This window comes from Mustela erminea, chromosome 4, assembly GCF_009829155.1.
Source record: "Mustela erminea isolate mMusErm1 chromosome 4, mMusErm1.Pri, whole genome shotgun sequence".
NCBI lineage: Eukaryota > Metazoa > Chordata > Mammalia > Carnivora > Mustelidae > Mustela > Mustela erminea.
Window position 1 is genome coordinate 105,831,298 of NC_045617.1, and position 22,233 is coordinate 105,853,530.

The 22,233-nt window shown below is 39.4% G+C and overlaps 1 long non-coding RNA gene across 2 annotated transcripts; it reads right to left on the bottom strand.

The window, feature by feature from the left end:
* Positions 1-732: 732 nt before the first annotated feature.
* Positions 733-16,288, bottom strand: LOC116588807. Of its 2 annotated transcripts, XR_004285097.1 has the most exons (7): positions 16,004-16,288; positions 14,908-15,124; positions 13,320-13,437; positions 12,339-12,481; positions 11,719-11,815; positions 1,223-1,301; positions 733-1,118 (listed from the first exon to the last, which is right to left on the bottom strand). It is a non-coding gene; the product is annotated as an uncharacterized LOC116588807 (long non-coding RNA). The 2 variants fall into 2 exon arrangements; XR_004285098.1 differs by lacking the exon at positions 13,320-13,437.
* Positions 16,289-22,233: the final 5,945 nt, after the last annotated feature.

Here is a 22,233-nt window from a genome sequence, read left to right on the forward strand (position 1 = left end):
ACTTCGGCATCATCTTCCCTACATTTTCCTCCTTCTACCTTCTACCTCACCTTCTTTCCCCTTAACCAAGGATGCTCAGAATTCTTAAAATACTTATTCAGTGAAGGTGGGCCTGTGGATAGCTTCCCTGCAGCGAGACACACCCGTCTGCATTGAGTATAGAGGCTAATGGGTTCAAAGTGATCTCAATAAATGCGTCGCCCTCCAGCCCCTCCTTTCAAATAGCTGTTATATGAGCTTATGCTACACTTAATTTATTAGCCTAAGACAATTTAATTGCATCATTTCTACAAAATAGAACATGTTGTTCGTAGTAACTACATGCTAATTCCTTTGAAAACCTCAGTAATTATACAGTGACTTTGCAGCTCCCAACAATGGTGCGATTAACTGGGGTTCCATGTTTGAAGCTGGGAGCAAGCTCAGCACCGAGGCAGACAGAGTTCTGACAGGGCTTGTGCGTAAAAGGACATTTTACTATCCGAACTTTGTTCCCCCAGAACTTTGCTTCTTTATGAATGCTAGAGGGTTCACAGCCCCGCTGAGGTAGGAGGGGCTGTTGCAGCAGCAGCAGCCTTGACATTTAAGACAACTGCACAGAGGCAGCAAACCTTTCCCAGGCACAGAACAGAGTGTACTCCCCAAAGACAATATCAATGGTTGCCCAGTAAATACACATCTATAAAAAGTTCAGTAAACACACAGGTTTAATGACTTGAGTTTTATGTCTAAATACAACTTTAAAATCACACTTCAGAGCGACTGCTTTGTGAGAAATGATTGCACTTTTAAAGATGTTTGAAGGTATGTGGCCTTGAGGATTCTGTCTCATAAAGCCAGGAAAGAAGTGCCATTTTTGCCTGAAGCTCTGATGTGGCTTTGAACATCACGTTTTACAGAATATTCTGCTTTAGGTTATGTTTATGAAGTGCTCTTAATTAACATTTCTCCAGTGTCTTACGGGCTTTGCTTTCTTCTCCCCAAACTCCTTTTCAACTTCTCCAGCTTTGATGAGGAAATTGGTATGTTTTATTGTCACATTTTCCCCCCAAAATATCTGCTTTGGTTGGTTCCTTCAACAGAAATGAGTCTTAGGAAAGTGAGGTCACAAGGACTTCCTGTGAGTTTAAAATAAAAAGCGTTTTCATTATAAAACCAAGGGGAAGTAAAGGAAATACAAAATTGTAGAATACAATGATTTTCCAGAATGTAGATTTCTCACCTAGGTTTAATAAAATGCAATCGGCTGTCTGATTCTTCTACAAAGCCTTTCCTCTTCCCCCACCTGTTTTCCCCAACTCCTCAAATTGGATAAGAGAAATATTCATTAGATTTCAACCCTGAGAGTTTGGGGTTGGCACCTCTATAGGACCCTCTTCTGTTTTCAGTCTAATAACTTGGTTTCTGGTATTTAATCCAAGTGTGGAAACGTTCAGACCATCCCCTGTGACACTAAATCATTCTGTACATCCGATCTCAGGTCTCTTTTGAGGAAGGCAACTACCCCCTCTCCTGAGGAGGAGACTCCCCCCTTGCCTCTATGATAACATGGACCCCCCACCCACCCCCAGCCATCTCCTCCTGCCCTCATTTCTTGTAAAGCCAAATCGTGAGCCTGGTGGCCGGGTATGTCTGAGCCCCATGAATGATCATTCCTTCTGATTCAGATATCAGTTCTTTGATGACTCATTTCCAAGTGGCCCCTGGGAATGGTTTCTAAAGTTCTATAAGCCATGATTTTATAAAACCAAAATTGCCTTTCAGAGGCAGATTGAATTTCCAACAATGGAAAAGGTGAGTCACTGTATTTCGGTCTCCCTTGGAGTAGGGAGAGTGAACGAATCATCGCCACGTTTCCTTGGATCCCTGTATTTATCCAAAAGCAGCAGTCTACAGCAATTTATCATTATGTATTCACTAAGTCTCAATGCAAAATAGGAAGAGTAAGCAGAATAGATACACAGCACCAAGAGAGGAGCAAAAGAATCATAGAAATGAAGAGAAATAGTAAAACGTATCAAGAGCATATGTTTCTTGGTTCAAAGTTCTGATTTTAATTGTAGATCCATATTTGAAGTTATTGGAGAATTGGCATTCCACCAATTACTGAAAGGCCCATCATCTAATTTCTGAAGAGTAATAGTGTTAGAGAATTTTTGAATCTTCTACTCTACTTCTAAAGAAAAGGTATGTTATAGGCAAAAACTTTAACCTTGCTTTTTCCTTTGAAATTCTATGAAGTCTGGTAAGCTGGTTTAGTATTTCATACAGAGTCTACTAACCACCTGACATTCCATTGTATTTGTTAATATCAGTAGAGGAATGCTCTGAGGCAAGATACATGCGGGAAGAACATTAGCTACTGGTTTCAATATTAATAATTCCTATGTTTAGAAGTTTGTCTTATTTTAGTAAATGTTAAAATATGCATTTTAAGCTTTTGAAGGTCAAAGTAGAGAGTCTTCATAGTTGATAACCTTTTTTTTTTTAAGATTTTATTTATTTATTTGACAGAGATCACAAGTAAGCAGAGAGGCAGGCAGAGAGAGAGAGGTGGAAGCAGGCTCCCTGCAGAGCACAGAGCCCGACGTGGGGCTCGATCCCAGGACCCTGGGATCATGACCCGAGCCGAAGGCAGAGGCTTTAACCCACTGAACCACTCAGGTGCCCCAGTTGATAACCTTTTTAATAACAAAGTTATTTCATTGTCTACTATTTACAAAGCACTGTACTAGACACCTTGAGAAATATATTGAATTTTCACTTATCACAAGTTCTATAAAAACCAATTATGATGATGGCTTGTGTTTATTGAGCACATACAAATGCCAGGATTTGCATTAAGAATTCACATGGATTATATCATTCAATTTTCACATTAACCCAAAAAAAGCACTAATTTATCCCCATTTTGTAGAGAGGCGATGACATTCAAGAAGCTGGGCAACTTTCCCAACATCTCAAGTTAGCAAGTAGCAGAGCAGAGATTTTTCTGCTCCCCAGAGCCCATGCACTGACGACACTGTTATAGATGCGCTCCCTCTTGTCAAAGGTACTTCAGTCTACTGAGAGGATTAGTATAAGGATCAAAGAGAAAATCTAATAAATACTGCACACACCTGAAAAATACGCATACAAATTATTAAATCAGTAAAGGATTGCATGTATGTTTGCAAAGTGGGAAACTCACAGGTAATGTCATGTGACTGCTTTTGTACTAATTTTATAGTTATTTAACCCATATTGTTGTTTGGCATGTTACGTGCAGATGAATCCTTCAGCTAGTTTCTGACCTTACCAGGGAAGGACTGTGTTTTCTATTTTAGGAATCCGCCATAACACTTAGTACAATGACATGCACATAGTAGGTCCTTTACAAATATTTGTGGAATGAAGGAGGGTTGGAATTATAGGCAAGAAAGATGATTTTGCATCTGGCTGTGTGGAGTGACAATACGCAAGGGGTAACAGTTGCTTAAGTGAGATGGCAAATGCCTGGAGCAGAAACATGAGAAAGAATGGGTAGAGTCAGGAAGTGGGTTATAAAATAAGCAACATTAATGGAGCACTTATGTTTGAAGTGCTTTAGAGGTATTAAGCCATTTACTCTTTATAATCATCCTGTAAGGTAGGTACTTACGCTTATTCCCACTTTATAGATGAAACACATAGAGATAACTAACTTAACATCACCCAGGCAGGAAGTGGTTGCCTCAAGAACTCATGTCATTTTGTCCTGTCCTTGCCCCCAAATAGAGGATCTGAGAACATTGGAGCATCCACATGGGTGCTAAGACTAAAGGTGATCAATGACGCCAAGGTTACAGCAGAGACTTTTGACTGGAATGTCAGAAAGTTCTACCACTAGCTAACAGAGAGAAAGTTGGAATGGAAAAAGCAAAGAGGGAAAATGAGCAGTTGTGCTATTTTCCCACAGTCACCTTAGGCAGTCTTCAGAATGTTCCCGGAAAGGCATCTTAGGAAAGGAGCCTGACCTGGAGGAAGGGGGGTGGGTGGGGAGTCTAATAACGATAAAAAGAATTACTACAACAGACCTTTGTATAGGCCTTCATATTTTGTGGGAATTGTGTTTAGTGAGGTAATTGACATACATTCTAAATTCAGTGACTGAATAGGGTCTCTACCCATATACCAAGTTGTATGATAAATTGTTTCACTATTCTTCACAGTTTTATAAAAGCTGTTACGTTCCTTGTTTTGGAGAGGAAAAAACTGAGACTCAGAGTTTTAGGGACTTGCCAGTGGTTTCTTCCCTAAAGAGATGTCCAAGCTGGGGCACGTGGGTGGCTCAGTGGGTTAAGCCTCTGCCTTCGGCTCATGGAGGTCATGATCTCAAGGTCCTGAGATTGAGCCCTGCATTGGGAGCTCTGCTCAGTGCAGCTTCCCCGCCATTTCCCCATCCAAGCCTGCCTCTCTGCCTACTTATGATCTCTGTCTGTCAAATAAATAAAATCTTCGGGAAAAAAAAAAAAGAGAGAGAGAGAGAGAGATGTCCAGCAGAGGCAAAGCCTGGTCTGGCTCATCATGTAGATTTCAGTTTAAAGGAAACCCAGTGAGAGCAGCCTTCCCTACCTGGCAAAACAAACCTAAGTCACCCGCACTCCAACCTCATCACTCTTCATCTCATCTTTTATTGTCTTTGACAACAGAATGTTCATCCCTCTTACAGCTTATCTCTACATTGTGTCTATTTTCTATTTGCTCCCCCTGGAATATAAGCTCTATGACATTAGGTCTGGAGTCAGTCTCCGTCTCTAATCATTACCTATATGATGTCTGGCAAGCAGTAGACATTCACTTGGGGGTTCGTCGCGGAAATGAACGCAATCCAAATCCCCAAAGCCTGTAGTCTCATCACTGACAGAGGACATGTTGGTTGAAAAAGCGCAGGACAGTGGAGCAATGCATTCCTGTGGTTCCTCCCCCTCCCACTGTTCTGGCTCTGAGATAACTGCTAATTTACAAGAGTTAATGTGGGCAGGGAATGAAAGAAAACGGGAATTAATTGGGGGACTTTATGGGAAACTCTTCCCAACAGTGAAAAGTGGTTTTGGATTGAGTAATGCCGGGAAGATTGTAGGGTAACTGAGATGTAGACAGCAAATGGGATAGCAGCAGTATACCAAAAGGTCATTTGGTGCTTATCTGAGTTTACACTGAGTTTCCATTAATAAGTTAAATAAACTGTTATCAGCTCCTACCTAAAACAAGTGCTTTATCAAAAAATTCCCATTAAATATAACATCCTTAGAGTTTTTGCCCACATCCTCTCTATTCTTTTAGGATTTTTTTTTTTAAATGTTTAAAAGTCAAGTGACTCTACTTGGTGCACATATTGTTTCTGGAATTTTTCCTACCACATCCAAAGATAAATCAGTTCTGGTTTGCTGGCTAAGTTAATGATCTCTCCATGTCTTGTATATATCCACAATGCATGGAATTTTCCTTTAAACATTTAAGTCATAATAATTTTCACATGCATAATTTTTCTCTCATTGGAAAAGAACATTGGGAACTTACATAAAAGCCAGAAAGAAGGCAAGAAAAAAATAGAACATGGTCAGTGGGTTCTGTACCAGTTCTCCTAGTTCTAGCACTTAGCAGCTGTGTTATGTCAGACAAGAAATCCTATACAGGAGTCTATAAAATGGAGAGAAGAGTAATCCCTAATTTACAGAATTGTGGGAATTAAATAAACCATGTCTAGCAAATAGTAATAGCTCAAAATTTAGCTACCTTATCACGTAACATAAGATCCCTAAAAAGCTATCCAGCTGCTATGAATAGAGTTTAAGGGCCTTTCAAGCCCTCCTATTCCTTTAAGTAGAGTCTTTGGATTATAGAGAAGCAGTCCTCTCTTTTCATGGCATTGGAACAAAAGAGATTTCTCTACTGCTTCAAGTACATCAAAAATCTCCATCACTGCTGCTAAAATGTCCAGTTCAGCATTTCCTCCAGATACTGGCTCTCTCTGTACCACCTGTGAGACATTTAGTCCTGTCTTTTATGTAGTTTAAAGCCTTCCACCACTGGGGCACCGAGGTGGCTCAGTCCATTAAAGCATCTGCCTTTGGCTCAGGTCATGATCTCAGGGTCCTGGGATCGAAGTGCACATTAGGCTCCCTACACAGCAGGGACTCTGCTTCTCCGTCTCTCAGCTCATGCTCTCTCTAACACTCTCAAATAAATAAATAAAATCTTTAAAAGTAAAAAAATAAAGCCTCCCACTACTAAGACACCTTCAGGCTCTGTGCACCCTGACCAGTCCAACCACCTCATCATGGTGGCCAAGAGGTAGACAGAGTAAAAAGGAGGATTATATTTGGATCTAGCAGCAAGAAGAAATTTGGTTATCTTCATATGTCTAATTTATGTTGAGTCTGGGAACTAGAAACCATATGTCAGAGACTCAGGCAACCAGATGTCCAAGTTCTTGGTCTTCTGAGTAGATACTTACAAACCTAGCTAATGATAATTTAAGCTTCCATATAAGTATAATTCTATACTTTTGCAAGGGTACATCCCTTCTTTAAATTCTTGGGGATCCAGGAATTGGATCCCTCAGAGCTGAGGAGCCATCTCTGAAGAAGACAAATTCCTCAAATCCACTCTTCTGGTTTTCCCTCATTGCTTCAGACAACCATTCCGCTCCCCAACACTGCAGGTCACTTTCATAAGCCAGTGTTGCCTACCCAAATTTTCCTGTTATTTGTTAACAGAGGCCTGCAAAGCACAGCTAAAATCAAGCAGTAGCATTCAATGAAACTTACTGAAGATTTGAAGATATAAAGGGAAATTTTAATAAAAAAAAAAAAGAGAGAGAGAGAATATGATCTATAAACCAACCATTTCTGATCCAAAGGAGGCAGTGGCTGAGAGATGTTGTTGAGAACATGGGCTCAAGAAATAGCCTGGGCGAAGGAGTGAGCCCTGAGAACTTATTTAAAATCTAGGTGTCCGGACGCCTGGGTGGCTCAGTTGGTTAAGCAGCTGCCTTCGGCTCAGGTCATGATCCCAGCGTCCTGGGATCGAGTCCCGCATCGGGCTCCTTGCCCTGCAGGGAGCCTGCCTCTCCCTCTGACTCTGCCTGCCACTCTGCCTGTGCTCTCTCTCTCTCTCTGACAAATAAATAAATAAAATCTTTAAAAAAAAATAAAATAAAATAAAATCTAGGTGTCTCCGAGGGCAACCACCACACAAAAATACCTTGAAAACTGAGTCACTCTAAGTATTACTTAGACTTCTTCCTGATGTTTAATAGACACTCGATAAGTGTTTACTATGATTATTGCTGTTGTTATTATCATTACTGTTCGTGACTCTCTAGTGCTCAGCCTGTCAACATACTCTAAGGACTAACCTACTTCCTGTGATACCCCGATGTCACTTCTCTTCCCCAAATCCAAATCTCCGATGTTGTCTGAGATTCAAAGATTGAAGAAAAATCATTTTTTCCCCTCAATCTGTCCTATGCCCAGAAGAAAGGCAACTGTATTATTACATAGATCAGTCAAGATCTATATTAGGTCCTCCAGTAATGGCATAAGATTTATTTTCTTTTATTTATGTAATTATTTATTTATTTTTGCAAGAGAGAACCATACACACACTGGAGAGGGTGGGGATGGGGAGAGAGAGATTCAAGCAGACTTCCTGCTGAGCATGAAGCCTGACCTGGGGCTCGATCTCACAACCCTGAGATCATGACCTGAGCCAAAACCAGAAGTCGGATAACTAACTTGACTCTGTCACCCAGGCGCCCATGGAATAGGATTTATATTTTGTCCTGCAAACCATGGTTCCATTAAAGTGCTTTCTCACCAAAGGGGTATCATCCCTGGTGTAACTGGAGTCAATAAAATTTTAAAATGACAATAAAATTTAAAAATGCATAATTACTAATTAAGAGGAATGCTCTGGGCAAAAATAGTCAAGGGACCTACTTCAGATTATTGGTTTAGGAAAGGGCTTTTTGAAGAGAGGCATTTAGAGAGACCTAAAGAGTGAGAAGGAACCAGATGGGCAAAGGGTGGAAAGAATATCACTGCATGCAGAACAACATTCACCCTTTCTTCTTTCCAATTTTGTGTTTTGATAATCATCACACATACCTTTAGGGAATGTTGATTGCCCCGGAGTCACTTTCCTTCTACTGATGACCTGAGTAAGAGTTGGTTTTAACCAATCATGGTAATGATTGGTTTTAGGGTGGATGTGAGACTATGTTCTGGCAAATGAATATGATAGAGGGCTTCTGTAAGAGCACTACTTCTTTTTAGAAGGAGAAGACTAGAGAGGAGAACTCACTGTCACCACCCCTTCACTCTTCCTGCCTTCAATGTAGAAGTGATGCGCGGAGCTTTGGCAGCTATTTTAAGAATACGAAGCAACAAGCAAATATGCTATGTGTGCTGAGTAAAAAAGTACAAGCAAGATGTATCCTTGATGAACTTATTGAGTCATTGGACAGCCCTGAAGTCTGCTCCCAGACTTTTCTAATATGAGAAAAGTAGAGGGCTCTTCTTTTAAGTAGTTGTTATATTTTTCTATTACTTGCCCTGATAGAGTAAAGCAGTGGCACGATCAAATTTCAAAGAAGATCATTCTTAAGGAAGATCCTGCTCTTTGAGGGACCTTTTAAGAAGATTTTAGCGCTACATGGAAAATTAGACCACTAAATATTGCTACGAGGCATGCCTGGGTGGTACAGTTGGTTAAAGCGTCTGACCCTTGGTTTCAGCTCAGGTTGTGATCTCAGCTGGTGAGCTCAAGCCCCGCATCCCTCTCCACTCTCCACACCGGGTCTGCTTAAATCTCCTTCTTCACACTGCCTGTCCCTGCACCCCGCGTCCCACGCCCCTGAGCTCGCTTGCTCTCTCTCACACACACACACACACATAAATAAATAAATACACATTACTGTAAATATTCTATGCTGAGTACAGTTTATGTCACAAATTCATAATGACACAGACTTATCAGATAAAGGGAGACTTACCACCTTAAAATGAGAGCAAATTTTCTCCTTCAATAGAGGTATTTTTGCACAAGTGTTAGCTTTTCTAGGAGAAAGCTGAGGGAAGTCTTGGTGAAATTGTCCCATTAGACTCCATTCAATCTTTTCTTTATGCTAACTGGTTACCTATTAGGGCAATAATTCTCAAAGTCCATTTGTAATAAAAAGATTAAGATATTTGATATTCTATAGCTCAGTCTATTTTACATAATTTCTGTGAGAACGAAATTCAGACATGGGATACAAATAAGCTTTCATTTCCATTGCCAAATAAAAAAGCACATGGAAAACAAAGAAAGGTAATAAAATACAGTAAGTCTGTTGATAAAGAGGATTATACCTGATGGCCCTTAAAAATAATGATACAGATGGAATGTGACAAGCAATCGGGCCTGCACTTTTTTTTTTAATTTGATATAGCAAGACATTCTTCCCACACAAGTCATGAGTGTTGCTGAGCCTTCAAAGAGAAAAATAAATAAATCCTGAACTTTGGATCCTATTAAGTCCCATCTGACTAAACTCACTATTCAATTCTCACTTCTAGGAGGATTTGAGTCAAATCAAGTTCCATATCCCTGAAATTTTATGCCTCTATTCCTAATAATACAGCCCTAGCAAGAAAATGTCTGTGGGATTTAAATAATGAGGAAAAGGGGAGCCTGGGTGGCTCAGTGGGTTAAGCCTCTGCCTTTGGCTCAGGTCATGATCTCGGGGTCCTGGGATGGAGCCCCACATTGGGCTATCTGCTCAGCAGGGAGGCTGCTTCCTCCTCTCTCTCTGTGTGCCTCTCTGCCTACTTGTGATCTCTATCTGTCAAATAAATAAATAAAATCTTAAAAAAAAATACTGAGGAAAAAGTGGTAATCAGAAAATACCTCCAGCTAGAATAAGACATTCAGTCTTATCTGTCAATGGCAATCAATGAATCAATCAATGTCAGACATTTTTAAAAACATGTTGTCATCTATTTCATATTTTTACCATGAGGTAATTATCAAAAATATATTTCCTAGTGGTTTTTTTTTGTTCAACATTGCATATTTTTTCCAGTCTGTTTTTTTTCTCTATAAAATCATTGTATTTATCGTTAATAAATATTTTCTAAAGGCTTTTTAAAAAATTTTTGTTTAAATAATTAAGTATGGCATTACTTTAGCTATGGTCCCATACCACTTATCTTAGAGCAATAAATTCAACTTTTCTTTAACCTGCCTGATTGCTAAGGTACACTTTCTGAATGAGTCAGAGTTCTATAGATGCAAACAACAGAAATAGCCTCCAGTTAATTTACACAAAGAAAACTGATTGAAAGAGATCAGGCCTCGTTATCCTTAGTAAGGCTAAAGAACCATACTAGGAAATGTGCAGAGCCAAGCTATCCCCACCGGTGCAGGATCTGGGGATGACAGGAATAGTGTCTTGGTGGCAGAAATCTAGCTCCTTACTCCTGCATTAGATGAATTCCTACCATTTTCTCTGCCTTTAATCTCCTAACCAGGATTTAAATTCCAGGGGGTAAGTGTTTGATTGACCTAATTTTAATCATGTATTCAAATTTGGTTAAGAAAGGTATAGCATTCTGGAGTACAATCCCACCATACTGAGGTAATAATAATAGTATAATAATAATACAATTATTAGACATGTGTTAAGAAGGGGAAATGAAGCCTGCCAGTCACAAATTTAAAGGGTGCTTGGGTGGCTCAGTTGTTAAGCGTCTGCCTTTGGCTCAGGTCATGATCCCAGGGTCCTGGGTTCAAGCTCCGCATGGGGCTCTCTGCTTGGCAGAAAGCCTGATTCTCCCTCTCCCACTCCTTCTGCTTGTGTTCCCTCGGTTGCTGTATCTCTCTCTGTCAAATAAATAAAATCTTTAAAAACAAACAAACAAACAAATTTAAGATGCCTAATATACCATCCTTTACCATTTTCTGTAAATTGCCTTACCTATTTTCAACTGGTTCAATGAAAATAATTCTTTGCAGCCATTCTGAAAACCCAGGACATTCCTTATCATATGCTTGATAACCTCAGTCACTGAAGTAAAAGAGGAGCTAAGTTGATTTTATTCAAGGTGGAGTTACAAGCCATGGAGAGTTCTAAGGTTCATGATACAGTCAGTTCACTAATGGAGTTTTCTCCCCATTGTTGAGTGGCGACACAATCAGCTGATTTGATGAGGAAGTGGCTTGTTGCACATCATATTCAGTGTGAAAAATATAAAAGATGTCACCCAAATGAATATGATCAACTGTGCTTCGTTTCTCTTTCAAATCGCCACCTAGTCAGTCATTACCACAGACATGGCCTTCTTTCTCTTCTTTGCTGTCCTATGTTATCCAGAACGCCCACCCTATCCCACATTTCAACTCTCTCTGTTGCTTCCTTGCTCCTGCTGGTAACTTGCTTTCTGCACTTGATGAATATCTGTCCCCCACCCAAGCATGATAAAGTGAGCTCAAGAAACGATGTTACTATGTTTTTCCCTAACTTCTTCTGCTTCTTTTTTTTTTTTTTTTTAAGTAGGTTCCATGCCCAATGTGGAGCTTGAACTCACAACCCTGAGATCAAGAGTCACATGTTCTACTGACTGAGCCAGTTAGGTGCCCCACTTCTCTATCTTTTTCGTAAACAAATCTTAAGGAACATGGTTGCCAGTTGTTTAACAGTTTCAGACTTACCAAGGATCAGAGTGGGAGAAATACTTTAAAAGGTAATTACTTTCTTTGCTGAGGTTTTTGGCAGAGTTGACAGTATTGAGAAATAGTCAAATTCAATCTGTGAAGTAATTTTGAGAAAAAAAAATAGAAATTTTGATTACATATTGATTTTTCTTAGGATAAGGAGAATGAGATAGCTTCTTGTTTTGTTGATGAGATAATTTTCTTTTTCAGTCTGTTCATAGCCAGGTTTCTATCTCTGATTGCTAGTCCAATTATCTCATAAATGGTTGAGTTTAGAGAGATTTTCAGAGAAGTATACTTGAAAGTTATCAGAAATAATTTGGACAAGCTTCTCTTCATTTTCATTCTCAGACGATGGAAATTGTCCTAAGAATACTTTGAGCCATCACTAGATGTATATCATTGCTTGGGCAGAACGTGTATAATTTGGTTTGGGAGTCTGAATTGCCCAGAAATATTTCACTGAACTTTTCAAAAGTCTCTTTCCCCTCAAACCTGAGACCAAAGTTCGTGTCATACTACCTTTATTAGTATCCGTACAATCCCAGAGAAAGGGGAGCAACAGAACAGAACAGTAAGGAAAGTACGTTGAGAGAGCCAATACAAGGATGACTTACCAGGACAATCTTCCAGTTTTGCTTCTTCCAGGATCCCGACAAGCCATTCCTGTCTGCCCCAGAATCTGGATGTATCTACAGCTCCATACATTTTTCTCTCTCCACACGAAGTTAACAGCCATTCATCCTACTGATAACACTGCCTATAGGGAGAAATTTCCTTTCAAGACTGTCCTTCCATTCCCTGTAGGGTTGTGACATGGTAGGAATCCATTTTCTGCTAGCACTATTGTGTAGTGAGAATTCATATGTAAACTGGGCCTAAATTGTCTCCTCTTCCCTCACTTGGTCATAGGGGATCACCTATTCCTCTTCTGCCCCATGAGGCCCCAGCATGAGTTGAGGGAGGTCCATTAGTGCAGCAGTGGCAGGTGAGGCAAGTGTTTAAAAATACATGTATGTGTTTTACTCATGCCTTCCGAACATGTTCTGGATGGATCCCAGTGTTTCATTTCTATCATAAGTCTGCTGATACATTTATCCAAACTTACCACTCATTGTATCTGATAATATCATGATGGACAGTTCTGGTCGTGTAGTCAGTCCCCTGATGTCCCATGATCACACAGTTTCCACTAGAATCTAATAAAATATCCAAAACCAATTTAATACCACTTGAGACCACTGTTGTCATCCCCAATTCCTGGACCTCCTCAGCTGTATTGCCTTTGTCCATTTCAAAGCCTCGTTCTCCAGCCTTTCTGCCAAACAGTGAGTACCTGAATCCTTCCAGCAAATTCCCCTTATTTAAGTTAAGCAGCCTGCTTTTGTTTCTTGCAACCAAAAAACCCTAATGCATAAAAATTGTGTTCTGGTCAGGCAGGTTAGGTAGTTATGTAGTAGTTAGTGCCTTCATTCTGAATTATGTGTTTTTGCATTAGCATAACTAGCATGATGACATTATTTATTGATCTCCTAGAGCAAAACAGAAGAAACTGAGTTTCCCATTGTGCCAAAGGGACAAAGTCACTTGGCTCTCACCTCTACAAGAAAGCAAAGTAAAACACTACAACAGTCTTTACATCTATTTTGATCCTAGACTTCCTTCTGTGGTCATTTTACTTCCAATTCACACAACATTCAATGTTATGCATTTAACCTAAGAGTGAAACCACATAGAAGCTCTGTTAATTTCGTATGAGAGAATCAATTACAGGGATTTTTCATGCTTTAGTGAGAGTTCTATTTTTCATGTCTACTTACATTAGTTTTGTATGTTAAAACCAAAAAAAAAAAAAAATATATCAATATCATTCTTAGGCTCCTTTATCCTTAAAAACAACTTTCTGGCAACTAGTCATCGAGAGAGCCAGGTTGCTAGAGGACAGAAGTGAGAGGAAGTCTCTTCATTGCATTCCTTTGGGCCTTTAAAACTTTTGCATTATGTGAACAGATATCAATTCAAAAAATACAAACAAAACAATCAGCTGTCAGAAAAGGAAGAAAATGATCCAATAAGCTGTATGTACATGTATTGATGTATCTTTATATGATGGAATAATGAATAGGCACTAAAAATCATATTTTTAGGCAACACTAAATGATACCATTTAAAGATGTACACTGGTTGGTAAAAATATAAATACAAATAAGGAAATTATTACCATACAAGTCATTAGGGCAATGAATTTCAGCAAGGAGGGAGAGGGTTCTGTTAGAAGAGTGTTTCTGCAGTGACTGAGAAAGACAATGGCTAGGACAGTGCTTACCTTACAACAATTCATTTATACAGTTTTCTGTATCTGTGTTATATGTAACAATATAAAATTTTTTTAAGAAAACTATTTTTTAAAGAATTTTTTAACGGGATGGGAAACTGCTCACAATATAAAATTCTGTGGGGAAAAAAGGCAGGCACACAATTCTGTGTACAGAAGGATTCCAGTTATGCATACACACATCAGATAGTCATAGAAATAGACATCAAAAGAAACATACCAAATGCGAATTGTATTTAGTTTTCTTATTATTTTATATAGCTGCCGTATTTGCTTAAATGTACAATATAAGAATTTGTAAGATATTACGAAAGATGAGGCGATCAACCTAAGGTGTAGGGTAAGTATTCTGTTAACGCTGAACCCTCTTCAGTCCTTATGAAGGTAGGCACTTAATGTGTAATAATCATAAAATTTTAGAGTTAGAAAAAAATCATGAGATCATCTTCTCACAGAGGCATCTTTCACAGATGGAGAAACCAAAGAGCAGACAAGGCTAACTGACTTGGCCAAGGACCAGGACTGGTCTTGGACCTGGGACAGGGCCCAGTTCAGTGCATTCAGTGCAAAGTCCTCCCCCCTCTCTTACGCTGAGACATGCCTTCCATGGAAGGTGAACACAAAGCCTTGCTCTTTAAGGAATGTTTTCTTGCCCTTTCAAAACAGGAGTAATGTGAGAATTATCACTGAGCAATATCCCCAATGAGATATAAATTTGTAATACAATGACAGTCTCATACAGCAAACGCTAAAGAGTACCAATGGAGAAATTTTATTTTTGAATGTTTTAAAGAAAGAAAGAACAACAACTCACTCTTAGACTTCTAGAAGACCTGCTTGAATTCACTCACCTGACATAGTAATGGTAGCTTGTGACTGCAATATAAAGTCCATCATTACTGCTTTTATTGCTATAAAAAATGACACACTCTCCAGGGCAGCTGCTTTAAATCATGCTTGTTCTGACAGGCTGTTCCTGAGTGTTCCACCTCATTCGCACTTTAGCCCCACTCTGGTGCCCTGTAGACCCAAGCGATTTGCACAAACACCATGTGACCTCCACCGCACCTCCCAGAGAGAAAGAAAAAAAAAATTAAAAAATAAAAGAAGAGATAAGTTACTCCTCCGAAGTTCTAGTTGCACCCTAACCTGTTTCTGTCATTCATTCGTTTTTCATTTTTTTAAAATTGGTTTTCTAAACACTTCACGTTTGAACTCCTTCATGTGCACTGTTCGAATTTCCTCCCCACGTTTTGCTTTCTGAAAGATCATCTCTAACCTCCAACCTTCACTGAGTACCTGCTAGGTGCCAGACACCATCCTCAGGGCTAGGAATCCAAAAATAAATAAAAGTCTCTTCCCTTGGGGCGCCTGGGTGGCTCAGTGGGTTAAGCCGCTGCCTTCGGCTCGGGTCATGATCTCAGGTTCCTGGGATCGAGTCCCGCATCGGGGTCTCTGCTCAGCAGGGAGCCTGCTTCCCTCTCTCTCTCTCTGCCTGCCTCTCCATCTACTTGTGATTTCTCTCTGTCAAATAAATAAATAAATAAAATCTTTAAAAAAAAAAAAAAAGTCTCTTCCCTCAAGAAGCTCTTTATCTAGTGAAGCGTCCGAACAAATAATCTGATGATGACGTAAGGTGGTTCTACATGAAAACCAGTGAACACTCTGCTCATGGCACTTTTTGTGCCAGGAATAACTGTCCGCTAATACTTATCACAAGTGTCTGGTTCTACATTTCTATCCCTCTCTGTAACATCTTAGATCCACTAGATGAAGCCAAGGGAGGCCCCACAGATGGCAACCCCCAGTTTTTGTCAAGCTTATATAGAGAATAAATAGCTTGTCTATCTGAATGTGCCAGACAAACACTATACTAAGCAAAAAACACTATGTAAATTCCTCAGATATAATTTCAAAGACTAAAGTCAAAAAAAAAAAAATACTCACGTTTTACTCCACCTTATCTTTCCGCAAAGTGGCCAGAGAACTAACTCTATGAAGAAGGAGACTATGGAAGCCACTGTAATATACTAACTATCATTCATGTCTGTCCTTATAAACAGAATCTCAATTTCATTGGGGGCAATGATGGACATAGCCCACAGCACCTTGTGAGAGAATTACTATTCCAGACTCCTTTGCTGTTGAGCATACCAGGGCAGCAGGGTTCTGCCATTGAGAGTTCATGGAAATCTGCTAGGAGACTTCTGAGGGTTTTTCAGTGCTTGTAAAAACGACAATAAGAAAAGAACTCCCTTTACCAGTTCTTTCTGACTTGAAGTCAGATGAGATACTTGGAGCTATGGCAACCATGGAACAGTGAGGTGATAAGAACAAAGACAAAAGCCAGCATGCTGAGGACACAGAGAAGAAAGAACCTGTATCCTTGGAAACATTTTAGGAGGGTTGGACTATGTCCGGAGTGCCTGTCCTTGATTTCTTTTATGTAAACATTACGTGTCTCTGTGGTTTAAGCCTCTGAACTGTTATGTTACTTGCTGCTGGAAGCATTCCTAATACAGATAAATGTCTAACCTGTTCATCTCTCTAACCTTAGTACCAACAAGAGTGGCTGTCATATAGCAGGTGATCAAAGTATACTTCTTGAAAGAAAAAGAATGAATGGACTGTAGATCAGATACTAAGCGTCTTACCTATATTTGTGGGTGGTAAAGATTTTGTACTTATTTTATATTGAATTTTTATTTTGAGTATAATTTCTCTAAAAATGAAATGTGCAAGGCAAATTTTGCTTGTCTTACATTGTTTTTGCCTTGTTAACAAAATCCCAGATTTTTTTTATCCTTCACATTATCCAAGGGAGAACAGACCCCTCTTCGGTCCCAGGAAAATCAGTCTTCTTTGAGTGACTTGTGCTTGGGCACAAGAAACAATTGGGGCCAATGGGGTAATTCTGCTGGGGATTTTGGAGGGAGGCAAGTGGACCACAAAAGGAAATAATCCTCTTCTCAATTCTTTATGTGATGTCAGAATCTGCAGGAGCCATTTTGCCAAAATGAAGAAGGGAGCTTGAGGACTAAGCCACCACATCAGGACTGGGAGCATGGAGAAATGAAAAGAGCTTTGGTCCTTAATGATATAGTTGAACCCTTCCAGAAGCCAAGCTATCTCCAAACTCCTTGCCATATGATGAAGGTACTGCTAAAGAAAAAGGAAAAAAAAAAAAAAAAAAAAAAAAAAAAAAAACCTTTGGAAAATGAAGGTTTTGCCTTTATTCAAATGGAACTTTTATTTTTTTTAATTTTATTTATTTATTGGACAGATCACAAGTAGCAGAGAGGCAGGCAGAGAGAGAGGGAAGCAGGCTCCCTGCTGAGCAGGGAGCCCTATGTGGGGCCCAATCCCAGGACCCCGAGACCACAACCCAAGCTGAAGGCAGAGGCCCAACCCACTGAGCCACCCAGGCGCCTCTCAAATGGAACTTTTAAAATTTGTAATAATATGCATTAATGTGTTACTTATTTAAAGTTAATAATAAGGGATTAGAAAAAATAGTAATATAAGATTAGTGGAAAATCTATTAAATACTAATAGTCTGTGTTCTTCCGTCCACATCATCTAGAAACTGGTCCTCTTCTTGCTTAAAGTTTGCAAAGAACCAGACCAGAGATACCCAGCAAACAAGTAGAAACTTCAGCTGAGTTCTGTCTTTTGTTTTGCCTTTTATTTCTTATCATATCATCTTATTATCTTCATTTCTTTTTAGCTTTTATTATTGAGATAGAGTTGACATACAATATTATATTAGTTTTAGGAGCACAACATCGTGATTTGACAATTCTATACATTATTCAGTGCTCACCACAAGTATAGTCGCTATCTGTCACCATACAACATTATTACAAAAATATTGACTGAATTTCCTACGCTGTATTTTTCATCTCAGTGACTGGCTTATTTAGTTATTTATTTACTTACTTACTTACTTGTTTTTAAAGATTGTCTTTTTTTTTAAGTAAACTCTACACCCAGTGTAAGGCTCAAAGCTCACAACCTCAAGATCAACAGCCTCATGCCCTACTGACTGAGTTGGCCAGGCAACCCTCAGTGACTTACTTATTTCATAACTGGGAGTTTGTACCTATTAATCCCCTTCACCTATTTTGCTCATCCCTCCACACCCCTCCTCTCCGGCAATCACCAGTTTCTTCTGTGTAATAATGGGTCCATTTTCCGATGTTTTGTTTTTTAAATTCCACATATAAGTAAAATCATATGGTATTTGTCTTACTCTGCCTTGTTTCATTTAGCATAATAAACTCTAGGTCCATCCATGTCGTCGCAAATGGCAAGATCTCATTCTTTTTTATGACTAATATTCCATTGTATATTATACCACATTATAGTGAAAATTTTACTTCCTCCTTTCCAATATGGATACCTTTCATTTCTTTTTCTTATCTTATTGTGCAGCTAGGACTCCACAATGAAAATGGTGAGAGTGGACACTCTTGTCTTTTCTGCTCTTAAAGGAAAAGCTTTCAGTTTTTCACCATGGAGTATGATGTTAGCTGTTGGTTTGTCATATTATATGGCCTTATTATGCTGAGGTATATTCTCTTTAACCTACTTTGTTGAGAGTTTTTATCATGAACGAACGTTGAATTTTGTCAAAACTTTGCAGATTTGAACCATCCTTACATCCCTGGAATAAATCCACTTGACCATGTTGAATGGTCCCTTTAATATATTGTTTGATTTGGCTTGCTAATATGTTAAGGATTTTTGCATCTATGTTCATGAGAGATTTTGACCTGTAGTTTACATTTTTGTAGTGTCTTTGTTTGGTTAGGGTATCCAGGTAATGCTGGCCTCACAGAATGAATTTGGAAGCTTTGTTTATATTTTTTGGAATAGTTTGATAAGAGTATGTATTAACTCTTCTTTAAATGTGTGGTAGCATTCACCTGTGAAGCTATCTGGTCCTGAACTTTTGTTTGTTGGGAGTTTTTTGATTACCAATGCAGTTTTGTTAGTAGTCTATTCAGATTTTCTATTTCTTCCTGATTCAGTTTGGGAAGATTGTTTCTAGGAATTTATCCAATTATTTTAGGTTGTCCAATTTGCTGGCACATATTTTTGTAGTAATCTCTTATAATCTTTTGTATTTCTGCGTGTCAGCTGTTACTTCTCTCTCATTTATGATTTTATTTATTTAGTCCTTAGTTTTTTTTTATTTATTTTTTTTTAAATCTTTTTTTTTAAAGATTTTTTATTTATTTGACAGAGAGATATCACAAGTAGGCAGAGAGGCAGGCAGAGAGAGAGAGGAGGAGGAAGCAGGCTCCCTGCTAAGCAGAGAGCCCGATGTGGGACTCGATCCCAGGACCCCTGAGATCATGACCTGAGCCGAAGGCAGCGGCTTAACCCACTGAGCCACCCAGGCGCCCCTAGTCCTTAGTTTTTATTAGTGCAGCTAAAGACTGATTAATTTTATCTTTTCAATCAATATCTTGATTTTACTGATCTTTTCTACTGTTCCTTTAGTCTCTTATTTCATTTATTTCTACTCTGTCTTTATTACTTCCTTTTTTCCTTTTTCCTAGTAACTTTGGGCATTCTTTCTTCCTCTTTCTCTAGTTCCTTTAGGCGTACAGTTAGATTATTTATTTCAGATTTTCCTTTTTTTAAAAAAAGAGAGAACGTGCATTAGCAGAGAGGGGAGGAGCAAAAGGAGAGGAAGAGAGCCTGCTGTGGGACTCGATCTCACAACCCCAAAACCAGGAGTCGGATGTTGAACTGACTGCACCACCCAGGTGCCTCACATTTAAAGTAATTATCGATAGATATGTACTTATTGCCATATTGCTAACTGTTTTCTGATAGCTTTTACAGTTCTTCTCTTGTTCTCTTGTTCTCTTTCCCTGTGATTAAGAAATTCCTTTAGTGTTATTTTTGGGTATCATTCTCTATTTTTTTGTGTGTCTATGATAGGTTTTTGGTTTGTGGTTACCACAAGTTTATATGTATACCACAAGTTTATATCTAACATCCTAAATATATAGCAGTCTATATGAAGCTGATGGTCACTTAAGTTGCAACACATTCTCAAGGTACTACATTTTTACTCCTCCTCCACATTTTTTGAAGATTTATTTATTTATGGTGGGGGAGTTAGGAGGGATGGAGGGGGAAGTAAAGAGTCTTAAGCTAACTCCATGAGTGGAACAGATCCTGATGCAGGGCTCGATCTCACAACCCTGAGATCACAATCTGAGCCGAAACCGAGAGTCAAACACTTAAGGGACTACACCACCCAGGCACCTCTGCCCCTCATCCACATTTTAAGTATAAGATGTCATACTTTACATCTTTTTATTTTGTGAGTCCCTTAACTAATTTTTAGATATAATTGATTTTACTACTTTTGTTTTTTAATCTTCATACTAGCTTTCTAAGTGACTGATCTACTACCTTTGTTGTGTGTTTGCTTTTACTTGTGAAATTTTTTCCTTTCATATTGTTCTTACTTAAAATTATGACCTTTGCTTTTCCACATAAAGCAATCCCTTTAGCATTTCTTGTAAGATTGGTTTAGTGGTTTAAAAAAAAAAAAAAAAAAAGACCTTGAACTTCTTTTGTCTAAGAAACTGTCTCTCAATTTCAATTCTGAATGATCACGTTGCTGGATATAGTGTTCTTGGTTGTAGGTTTTTCTTGTCAGTGCTTTGAATACATCACACCACTCCCCTCTGGCCTGCAATGTTTGTACTGAAAAATCAGCTGACAGTCTTATGGGGTTTCTCTTGTGCCTAACCATTGATTTTCTCTTGCTGCTCTTCAGATACTGTCTTTATTTTGAAATTTTTACTTTTTTTTTTTAACTTTTACATTTTAATTATTATGTGTCTTGGTCTGGACCTCCTTAGGTTTCTTTTGTTTGTTTGTTTGGGCTCTATGCACTACCTGGACCCAGATTCTACTTACTTCCCTGGGTTAGGGAACTTTTTAGCTATTATTTCTTCAAATAACTTCTTCTCCCTTGTCTCTCTCTTTTCCTTCTGGAATCCCTTTAATGAGAATGTTAGTGCACTTGATTTTGTCCTGGATATCCTTTAATCTGTCCTTGTATTCTTAATTCTTTTTTCTTTTTGCTGTTCAGTTTGGTTGCTCTCCAGTACCCTGTCTTTCAGAGCACAGATCTGTTCTGCTGTTGATTCCCTCCAGTGTATTTTTTCATTTCAGTTACTGTATTGTTCAGCCTCCTCATTGGTTCTTTTTTATATTTTCTATCTTGTTGAACTTTTCACTGAATTCATGTACCTTCTGTCAAGTTCAGTGAGTATCTTTACGACCATTGTTTAGAACTCTTTCTCAGGTAGAGTGCTTATCTTCATTTTGTTTAGTTCTTTTTCTGGAGTTTTGTCTTGTTCTTTCATTTGGGGAATATTCCTCTGTCTCCTCATTTTGATTGACTTTGTTTGTTTCTATGAATTAAATGGAAAAGCACTTCCTCCAGTCTCAAAGGAATGGCTTTGTGTAGGAATGTCCCTGAGTAGACTGCATGTGCCTGGTGGCTTTGGCTGGCTGGCCTGAGCTATGGCAGCCACAGGCTGGGGGCAAGGGAGTGGGGTGGGGGTGGGCATTAGGGGAGGGGTCCACAGGGCATTCCATACAGAGAGGCCAGACAACTGAAGCCAAAGCAGGTGCAGGTTGGGGCAGATGTGGAGTGAGGAGGCATTCTCAGGGTGTCCCAAGCAGAGGCCCGGCAGGGTGGCTGGAGCTGAAATAGGTGCAGACTGTGTGTTCCAAAGAGGGAGCACCCTAGCAAGACAGCTGGAGCTGAGGTGAGCATGGGCCAGATCTCAGAATGTTCCACATGATGGGGAGGGACACAGCAGGATAGCTGGAGCTGGAGTGGGTAGATGTTAGGAGGTCCCAGGGCACTCTGTGCAGAGGGTGCCTTGATGAGTCATTTGGAACTGAAGCAGATATAAGCCAGGTGTGTCTCAGGGTGCTTGGCACCTGTGTTGTCTTGGCCAGACAGCTGCAGTTCCAGGGGTACTGTCCCGGGGGTGTTCCGGTGTGTGCAGTGCTAGGGCCACCTTAGTGGTATGGCTGGAGCTTGGACAGGTGTGAGGGGACTACCCTGGGTTCCAGCTGGGGCCAGTATGGGCTAGGAGCCCAGGACTCACTAAAGTGGCAGGCTGGCTAGG